Source organism: Martes martes (assembly GCF_963455335.1).
Source record: "Martes martes genome assembly, chromosome: 16".
Taxonomy (NCBI): Eukaryota; Metazoa; Chordata; class Mammalia; order Carnivora; family Mustelidae; genus Martes; species Martes martes.
In genome coordinates, this window is record NC_137904.1 from 18,694,683 (window position 1) to 18,704,267 (window position 9,585).

General features: G+C 52.8%; 1 long non-coding RNA gene across 1 annotated transcript in view; it reads left to right on the plus strand.

Annotated features, from left to right (window-relative positions):
- LOC308356830 overlaps window positions 1–5,742 on the plus strand; it is a 6,287-nt gene extending 545 nt beyond the window's left edge. The window contains exons 2-5 of the long non-coding RNA XR_013968129.1: window positions 1,042–1,284; window positions 2,135–2,644; window positions 4,616–4,735; window positions 5,122–5,742. This is a non-coding gene — a long non-coding RNA (uncharacterized lncRNA). The remainder of the gene's footprint in view (window positions 1–1,041; window positions 1,285–2,134; window positions 2,645–4,615; window positions 4,736–5,121) is intronic.
- Window positions 5,743–9,585: the final 3,843 nt, after the last annotated feature.

Below are 9,585 nucleotides of genomic sequence, written 5' to 3' on the forward strand. Positions count from 1 at the left end.
GGCGAGGGGGGGGCGCGGATGGGGCGCGCGAGGAGCGCGGCGCGGCGCCGCCGGGGCAGGAACCCGAGAAAGGCCCGGAGGTGAGGTGGGGTGGGGTGGGGTGGGGTGGGGTGGGGTGGGGTGGGGCGGGGCGGGGCGGGGCGAGGGCCTAGGCGGGGTGTGGCAAGAGCTTGGGCTTGGGCTTGGGCTTGGGCTTGGGCTTGGGCTTGGGCTTGGGCTTGGGCTTGGGTCTCGGGAGGCAGTCCCGAGGTGGATGGAACTTGGAAGAGTTGTAGTTTGGTGGTGGTGGTGGTGGTGGTGGTGGTGGTGGTGGTGGTGGTGGTGGTGGTGAAGATTTGATTCATTTGACAGAGGGGGGGAGGCAGGGAGGCAGGGAGGCAGGGAGGCAGGGAGGCAGGGAGGCAGGGAGGCAGGGAGGGCGAGCGAGCTCGCGGGGCCGGGGCCGAGGCCGGGGCCGGGGCCGGGGCCGGGGCCGGGGCCGGAAGAGCGAGGGAGTGCGCAGGCACCCACGCCGGCGCAGAGCAGCAGGCAGCGGGAAAGGGAGAAGCAGGGAGGGAGCCCGATGTGGGGTTCCATCCCGGGACCATGGGATCATGACCTGAGCCGAAGGCGGCCGGCCGCCCGACCCGACTGAGCCACGGACGCACCCCGGACCTAGGAACAGTTGTAGTGCAATGATTTTTTTTTTTTTTTGAAGATGGGTTTTATTTAGTTGACAGACAGAGATCACAAGTAGGCAGATAGGCAGGCAGAGAGAGAGGAGGGGGAGGGGAAGCAGGCTCCCCGCCGAGCAGAGAACCCGTTGCGGGGCTGGAACCCAGGACCCTGGGATCATGACCTGAGCCGAAAGCGGAGGCTTTAACCCACCGAGGCACCAGGCGCCCCTAGTGCAATGATTCTGACGGATCGTTTGAGAAATGTGAACCGGTGTTCTTCTCTAAGCGCCTTCCGCACGATCATTTCAACAAACCTGAATCTTTAAGGTTGACGTGGGGATACCACTGTAAAAACGGACACAGGCACCGCTGTTCTTCTCCATAGAGTTTGATCGACCCAGGGACGGATATCCAGCTTCCCTTTCTCTGAAATGACCTAGGACAACCCTCTTCTGGCCACCTCCTGTCCTGCTCCCCCCACCCCAACAACCTATCGTGGGACCTTCCCCTTTCACCTGCAGAAGGCTTCTCCACTCCTCCCGCCTGGCCTGCGTTGGCTTGGAGTCTCTGCCGGACCCAGGACCCAGGCGGGTAGTGGCCGCCCACAGACTTCTGTCCACTCTCAGAGGTGATTAGTCGGGGCAACGCACACAAGCTCTCAGAACGCTACGCATGCCCAGTATCATACAGGTCCACTCCCTGCCCCCCTCCCCCCCCCGTTTTGAATGTCTGCGTGGACCCACAGAGTGGAGGGATGGGCGCGTACGCGCACACGCAGGCACGCACACGCAGGCACGCACGGATGGCGGGCGAGGGAGCGAGGGAGGGAGCGAGGGAGGGAGCGAGGGAGCGAGGGAGCGAGGGAGCGAGGGAGCGAGGGGGCGAGGGGGCGAGGGAGCGAGGGAGCGAGGGAGCGAGCGAGGGAGGGAGGGAGGGAGCGAGCGAGGGAGGGAGGGAGCGAGCGAGCGAGCGAGGGAGGGAGGGATAGGCCGACCACCCGCCCCCGTTCTCCAACCACCCGCCCTGTTCACCTCCCTCCCTCCCAAGGGACCTCCCTACTTACCCCTCTCCCTCCCTCCCTCCCTCCGTCTGCCTACACTTTTCCCTCACGTTTTCAAAGTGGAGATAACATTCGCACTCCATAATTCACATGCTCCAAAGTACACAGTTCCGTAGCCTTTTTTTTCCTCAGGTTACTCACAAAGATGCGCAACCCTCGCCACCATTTCCAGAAGGTTTCCATCCCTTACGAAAAGAAACACCCCTACCACACCCTGCCCCCTTGCCATCCGCGCCTCCCCCTCCCCTCACCCTGACTCTCTTTGCCGGTCTCCCCCAACAGCCTCCGATACCCCCTCCGTCCCGCCTAGGATTGGGGTATTTCCCGTCTAGGATTGGGGTATTACGGCTGCCTTCTTCCTACCCCTGGAATCCCAAGGCATTATGCCACCCCTGGCTCTCTGGTTCCTTTTTCTCAGCGTCATGTTTTTGGGGCCCACCCAATTGTTTCCATGGATCGGCGCTCTGCTCCTTTGTACGGCGACATCGTTCTCCACGATGAGCTTATGAAGATGAGTGGAACGACGAAATGATGTTCGCGTGCCACCGAGTCCCCCGACCCTTTCTCTTAAAACTTTAAGTGGTACTAAAACAGTACCATCTCTGAGGACAGAAGTCCTAGCATCGTCAGCAGACACTGTGGAAAGGTGTTTTACACTGTCTCGCGGGGCTGCTTTCTTCCCTGGAAAAGGATTCACAGGCTATTCTGCACCCCTTAAGGCCATAACGATCTCATCATGCTCTGCTGGGGTCCTGTGTCTTGGGTCGCGTGGCACCCCCTTCCCCACGGACAGCTACCCTCTCTCCATCCTCCTACGCTGGCCCAGTAATGAGATGAAAAGCACCCCGCTTTTTCCACCAGGCGAGCCCAAGTCATGGAGGATGTTTCAAAGCCATTTCCAAGTGCTGGTCATTTGGCTGGAAAGGAGGTAGGCTATGGGGTTGGGGACAGGAGGCTACCTCCATCCTTCTGTCACCGTAGAAAGTAATTTTTTTTTTCTTTTTTCTTTCTCCTTTTCCTTTCCTTTCCCGTCCCTTCCCTTTTTCCTTCCTTCCTTCCCTTCTTTCTTTCTCTTTCTCTTTCTCTCTTTCTTTCATTGTAAAGATTTTACTTCCGCATTTGACAGCGAGATAGAGATCCCAAGTAGGCAGAGTGGCAGAGGCCACGCGCAGTGTTTATCGAGCTCTTCATTGTTATTTTTGTCGTTGTGGAAGTGAGCTCTACAACCAGGGTTGGATCTGGATCTCTACATCCAGGGCTCGAACTCAGGACTCAGATCTAAGAGTCAGCGCGCTCTATGGACAACCAGCCAGGGGACCCTGAGCTTTTTGTAGCCTAGGGAGAGAATGGGTTTCCTGTGTGCTGCCCCCGCCCCCCCTCCCCCCCCCCCGTACGGCTTTGGCACACAGGTTCTTTGGAATGTGAAGCGCTTAAGAAACGGTAACCCAGGGGCGCCTGGGTGGCTCAGGCGTTAAGGGTCTGCCATAGGCTCAGGTCATGATCTCAAGCGCACGCGCGCACACACACACACACACACACACACACACACCCCGCCCCCATCGCATCTGGCTCCCTCCTCAGCGGGAAGCCCGCTGCTCCCTCTCCCGCTCCCCCTGCCCCTGCTTGTTTCCCCTCCCTCGCTGTGTTTCTCTCTGTAACATACATAAACAGAACCTTAAGAGAGACAGGAAGAAAGAAAGAAAGAGAGAGAGAGAGACAGACAGACAGACAGACAGACAGACAAAAAGGCAATAGCCCTGAGGAGGACACTCTGCCTCTTCCTCTGCTTCCTGACCTGAAAGGGGGAGATAAAACTCGCCTAGGAAAGGCATCCTCCCTCCACGGAGCAGGAGGAAAAGAAGACATTCTCATCAGTCTGCAGACGGCATCAGAGCAGCGTGCCCAGAAAAACTTCCTCTGTCAGTTCCCTTCTATCTATTGGCCTTCCCATGGTGGGCTGAGCTCAGAAGCCTAAAACTGCTTTCCTCTCTCCTGTCATTCCTCCGCAACCGGATCACACACACACACACACACACACACACACACACACACACACACACACACCAAACAAGAGTTGGAATCCACCTGAATGTCGAACAACGGCACGATGCTTAAACACAGGATGCTATACTCACGTGATAGAATAGAACACAGATCCTACAAATTATGTTTGCGGAGACGGTTTGGTGGCATGGGAATGTGCTTGTTGGGTGGCAATACTTAGTGAAAAGAACTAGGAAACATTCTGCGGAGAATGGGTTCTCTCTTAGGAGGGGATACCAGATCATTTCAAAGGCTAGGGATGGTGAAATCAGTCGTCATCGTCCTCGTCGTCCTCGTCCTCGTCCTTGTCCTCGTCCTCGTCCTCGTCGTCGTCCTCGTCGTCGTCCTTGTCCTCGTCCTCGCCCTCGTCCTCCTCCTCGTCCTCCTCGTCCTCCTCGTCGTCGTCGTCGTCGTCCTCCTCCTCCTCCTCCTCCTCCTCCTTCTTTTTTAAGATTTTATTTATTTATGTGACAGAGATCACAAGTAGGCAGAGAGGCAGGCAGAGAGAGAGGGGGAAGGAGGCTCCCCATCGAGCAGAGAGCCCGATCCGGGGTCTTCAGCCCAGGACTCCGGGACCATGAACCGAGCCGAAGGCAGAGGCTTTAACCCACTGAGCCACCCAGGTGCCCCAGTTCTTCTATCTTTTCACTTCTGTTTCTCCCCCTACTCTGTTCTTTAGGGTGGTCCTTGGGCCTCCTCCCTTTTCCCAAGCCAATGACTATACCTGCTTTTTTAAGACATTGGGTCCTAAAGAGGAAGCAGGACTTTAGCTAGTGGTCTCAGGAGTGATGCTTACTTCCTAGATTAATATTGATCCGCCCAACTTTCGCTTCTCATGGCTCGTCTCTCTCTGCAGGACATAGGGGAGAACACGGGTCTTACCATGAAAGAAGCCCACTTGGGTGGGACCGTCCCTTATGGAAAATGGAATCTGGAGGAAGGACTGAAAGCAGCGTTGATAAAGACTGTGTTGCAGGTCAGAGAAATTCTGCTTTGACACCCCCCTCCACTCCCCAACCCCCCGCCCCCCCCAAAGCGAGCACTTACCTTTGATGACATGTCTTTTGTTTGTGTGTTCGTCCATTCGTTCACTCAGTTGATTATTTTTTTAAGATTTTATTTACTGATATGAGAGAGAGAGAGAGAGAGAGAGAGAGAGAGCCCACGAGCGGAGTGAAGGGCAGGGGGAGAAGCGGGCCCTAAGCTGAGCAGGGAGCTCGATGCAGGACTCAATCCCAGGACTCCAGCATCATGACCTGAGCCCAAGGCAGACACGCTCAACCTCAACCGATTGAGCCACCGGGGCACCCCATTATTCATTCATTCATTCACTCATTTTAAAAGACTGTATATCTTTGACAGAGAGACAGTGAGAGAGGGAACACGAGCAGGAGGAATGGACAAGGGAGAAGCAGGCCTCCCGCCAAGCAGCGAGCCCGATGCGGGGCTCGATCCCAGGACCCTGAGATCACGACCTGAGCCGAAGACAGCCACTTAACCACTTAACCGGCTGAGCCACCCAGGCGTCTCAGAAGAGCACTTCCAATACATCATCTGTTAAGAGAATATTGACCAAGGGCATTGTCACGTTTTAACATTTGTGGGCCCTGTTCCTGCACTTTCACACTTACCCGGGTCCCAAATGACTCTGCCAAACCTCAGCATGTGGGCTCTCTTTCTGTCCTGAGCACACATTGCATATCTACCTCATTTAAAAAAAAAAAAAAAAAGAAAGAAAAAAGAAAAAAAGAAAGAAAGAAAAAAAAAAGAGAGAGAAAAGAAAAGAAAAAAAAAAAAAAGAAATTTGATCAAAGGGGTGCCTGGCTCCATCCTCCATCGGTGGGGTGTGGGACTCGGGATTGTGAGTGTGAGCCCTATGTTGTGTGGAGAGATTACATACACATAAAACCTGAAGAAAAAAAATTTTTTTTTTTCCAACCCATCAATTACTCCCTCAGAAGGAGCCTTCCAAACATAAAGACGAAAAAAATGAAGGAAAACCTCCCCGGTTCCCATAAGATTGGAGTCATAGAGCCTTGCGTATGCTAAAAATGGAAAATAAAATCCATAACTTTCTGTACTGTCCTTCACCATGATGACTTGTAACTCTTTATGGAAAACACACATACATATGTGTGCATATGTGCACGCGCACTTGTGTGCAGAAAACCAAACCGAACCAAATGAAACCAACTAAACAAACCAAAACCCTATATAAACCTGCAATAAATGTTGGGAAAGCAACCACCCACCCCCAGAAGAAACGCCTGCAGGCCACATGTACAGTGTACAATGCATGGGGAGCCTGTACTTGCAGTTGCTTACTTCCATGGAAGACATTTCAGGATGCCATGAGTCTCAGATGGCCCAAGTGGGCTTCTGTCGACATGTCTGAATTGTGTGCACAAGTAGAGGAAGGCTGCTAGGAGACTAAGTCGTCAGAAACTGGGAAGCCTGTTTAGTTCCATCAGTGAAGTCCCAGCTTTTGGGGAGGAACCAACGCTCAGGGAGACGCTCTGGTCTTCATTTGGTTTGTTTCTTGCTGCAGCTGTTGGTATCTTTGCGCGAGACCTGCCGTGTTTTGATTGGAAATGGAAAACAACTGATGGATGGGATCCATAGGCGGTCATGCCATGTTGCACTTGGATTTGTTTTCAGCCAAGGGGGAGATTTGGAGCCTCTGGTCTTTCATGACCTCTCCACAAATAAGACTGAAACAAAGGCTACAAGTTGTTTGCACCTTGTTTGTATCTATGTGTCCCTATGTGTTACACATCTGAGATGTTTTCTCTCCCTCTGGACGCTATTGCTAACATCCATTTGTAAAGGAACTCTTTATTTAATTACTGAGTTTAAAGGAGGCACCTGTAAAAAGCGGGCATGGTAAGAACAAGCCCAAATGTTTTTCGGGTCACATGATCTGGGATGACATTCCCTACATTCAGACTCCTGTGTCGCTCCATCGTAAAGGTGCCTCAAGGGAAGGGACCCAGTGGATGGTCCGGAGAGAGAAGGATAGACAAAAATGGAACACACCTGACTTGCCCCCTCCCCCCCACTTCCCAATAGTCAAAAGAATGAGGAAGTGGAGGAAGACGGGCAGACAGGCACTAGAAATCCGAAATCCGCTCCCCCTCCCCCCTTCCTCCTCCCCAAGTACACGCACCTGAACTGACGCCCAACCCACTGACTTCCAGCGGGCTGAAAAGCAACTACAGACAAAGCCTATTTTGCAGAATGAGATGAAGGCAGAGGTGGAGGCGGGGGCAGGCAGAGGCCAAACGGGAAAGGAAAAGAAAAGAAAAGAAAAGAAAAGAAAAGAAAAGAAGAGAAGAGAAGAGAAGAGAAGAGAAGAGAAGAGAAGAGAAGAGAGAAGGGAAGGGAAGGGAAGGGAAGGGAAGGGAAGGGAAGGGAAGGGAAGGGAAGGGAAGGGAAGAGAAGAAGAGAAGAGAAAAAAAAAAAAAAGATTACTCCAAAACTTTAAATCTGCCCCGGGCCTTGCTAGCGGCTCCCTTGCCCCGCCTCCACCTCCGCCACGAGACACACCCCACCCCACCCCACCCCACCCCCACCCCAGTTTCTGCACGCGGCGGGTGTGGCTGGAGTGGTCAACTCCTCTGCCATCCCAGGTGCCTCGGAGGCGGCGGCGGCGGCGGCGCCGCCGCCGCCATCAGCACCAGCTGCTCCTCCTCCTCCTCCTCCTCCTCCTCCTCCTCCTCCTCCTCCTCCTCCTCCTCCTCCTCCTCCTCCTCCTCCTCCTCCTCCTCCTCCTCCTCCTCCTCCTCCCCCCCCCCCCACCCGCCTCCCCGCCTCCCCGCCTCCCCGCCTCCCCGCCTCCCCGCCTCCCCGCCTCCCCGCCTCCCCTGCCTCCCCCGCCTCCCGCGCCTCCTTATCAAGGAACAAAAATCACTCCAAGGCCTTGGGCCACCTCCTTATGAGGTCTAAATTGGAGCACCTTCCAAATCAGCAGGGAGGGGCCCGAGGGCTGCCCTGGACTTAAACAGCCCACTTCTGACTTCCCCACAGGATCCTGAGAGTGGGGAAACAATCGACTGACTTTTTTAGTGGACACAGGTGCGGCTTTTTTGGCTTTAAAGCCAGTTCAAGGTTGTTGGTTTTATTTTAAAGAGACATAGTTTTGGAACTTTCAATGAATGTCACATATAATACAGATAATCAGCTTTTATTCCCCCCCCCAGTTTATTTTATTTTATTTTTTTCATTTCATTTTGCAGATTTTAGTTTTTTACCGGGGGGGGGGGAGGGGGAGAGAGGGAGAAAGAGAAAGAGAAAGAGAAAGAGAGGGGGAAGCAGGCTCCCTGCTGAGCAGAGAGCCCAATGCAGGGCTCCATCCTAGGACCCCGGGATCATGACCTGTGTTGAAGGCAGAGGTTTAACCCACTGAGCCACCCAGGCGCCCAAGAGATTTTATTTTTTAAGAAATCTCTACACCCAACGTGGGGCTCGAACTGACAACGCCGAGATCAAGTAGTTGTGCTCTCTACTGACTGAGCCAGCCAGGTGTCCCTGGAATATCATCTTTCAGAGACACATGCGTAGACTCGGATATGATGAGACAGCTTAAAAAGGTCTGATTGGGGGCGCCTGGGTGGCTCAGCGGGTTAAAGCCTCTGCCTTCGGCTCAGGTCATGATCCCAGGGTCTTGGGATCGAGCCCCATGTCGGGCTCTCTGCTCAGCAGGGAGCCTGCTTCCTCCTCTCTCTCTCTCTGCCTGCTTCTCTGCCTACTTGTGATTTCTGACTGTCAAATAAATAAATAAAATCTTAAAAAAAAATCTGATTGACTTTATGGATCCAATAAAGCCCCTTGAAAATGTTGGCCTGTTAACCTTGCCCCTCAGCCTTAACAGTTGAGTAAAGAATGCCACCTCCTGGCGGATGCAGGAACTTCAGGAAATTTGGAGGGCCTCAGGAAGAGAGGAATTCACCCAAATCTACAGGTCTTGCAGGCGAATCTGATGGGAAATATTTGGCTTGGCTCCTGGATTTAAAAAGGCACTTAAAGGCTCAATCTAGGGGAGCCTGGGTGCCTCAGTCGTTAAGCATCTGCCTTCAGGGGAGTCTGCTTTTCCTTCTCCCTCTCCTTCCGCTTGTGTTCCCCCCCCAACACACACACCCCGGTCAAATAAATGAAATACAATCTTTTAAAAAGAAAAAAGTTCAATCTAAAATTCCTTATGAGAAGCTCCATCAAAGCAGGTAAGAAAGAAAGAAAGACCCCATATATGGTCACTTGCTATTCTTGCTTTGCTTATGTAGATGATTAGAACAACTGTGTTAAAACTGGACTTGTTTTACAAACAAATTAATCTTCCTTTGGCTATCTTTGATGGGAATAAAGGTGACTTTAGAGAGAAAGATTCTATTTCAATAACACACTTTTGGGGGTGGTAGTTGCTAGTTCTGATGAGTTATCTTTGAGCCTTAGTTCTTTGCCTCTAAAACTGGACTGGATCCTGAATCCTTCTGGTTTCCTTGATTCTCTATGACTCTGTGAACTAAGGTTTCCAACATTCTCCCATTCTCCTATCTTACAACCATTAAGAACTAAAACCATTTTTTTGTTTGTTTGTTTGTTTGTTTGTTTTTTCCCCCTGAAGCCTGGCAAAGAAGCTCAACCACGTGAAAGAAACTGGAGGGAAGTGGCCACACTAGCTCATCATACATAGACAGTCTTTGTGCCTGCTGCTCCATGAGCCACTCGAAATGAGACATTTGACCTACACACCAGAACAATCCGTCAGATTGTCCCTGCCCACTCCCACTCTACCCAAGGATGCTTCAAGCCTGACAGCTAGAGACCTCA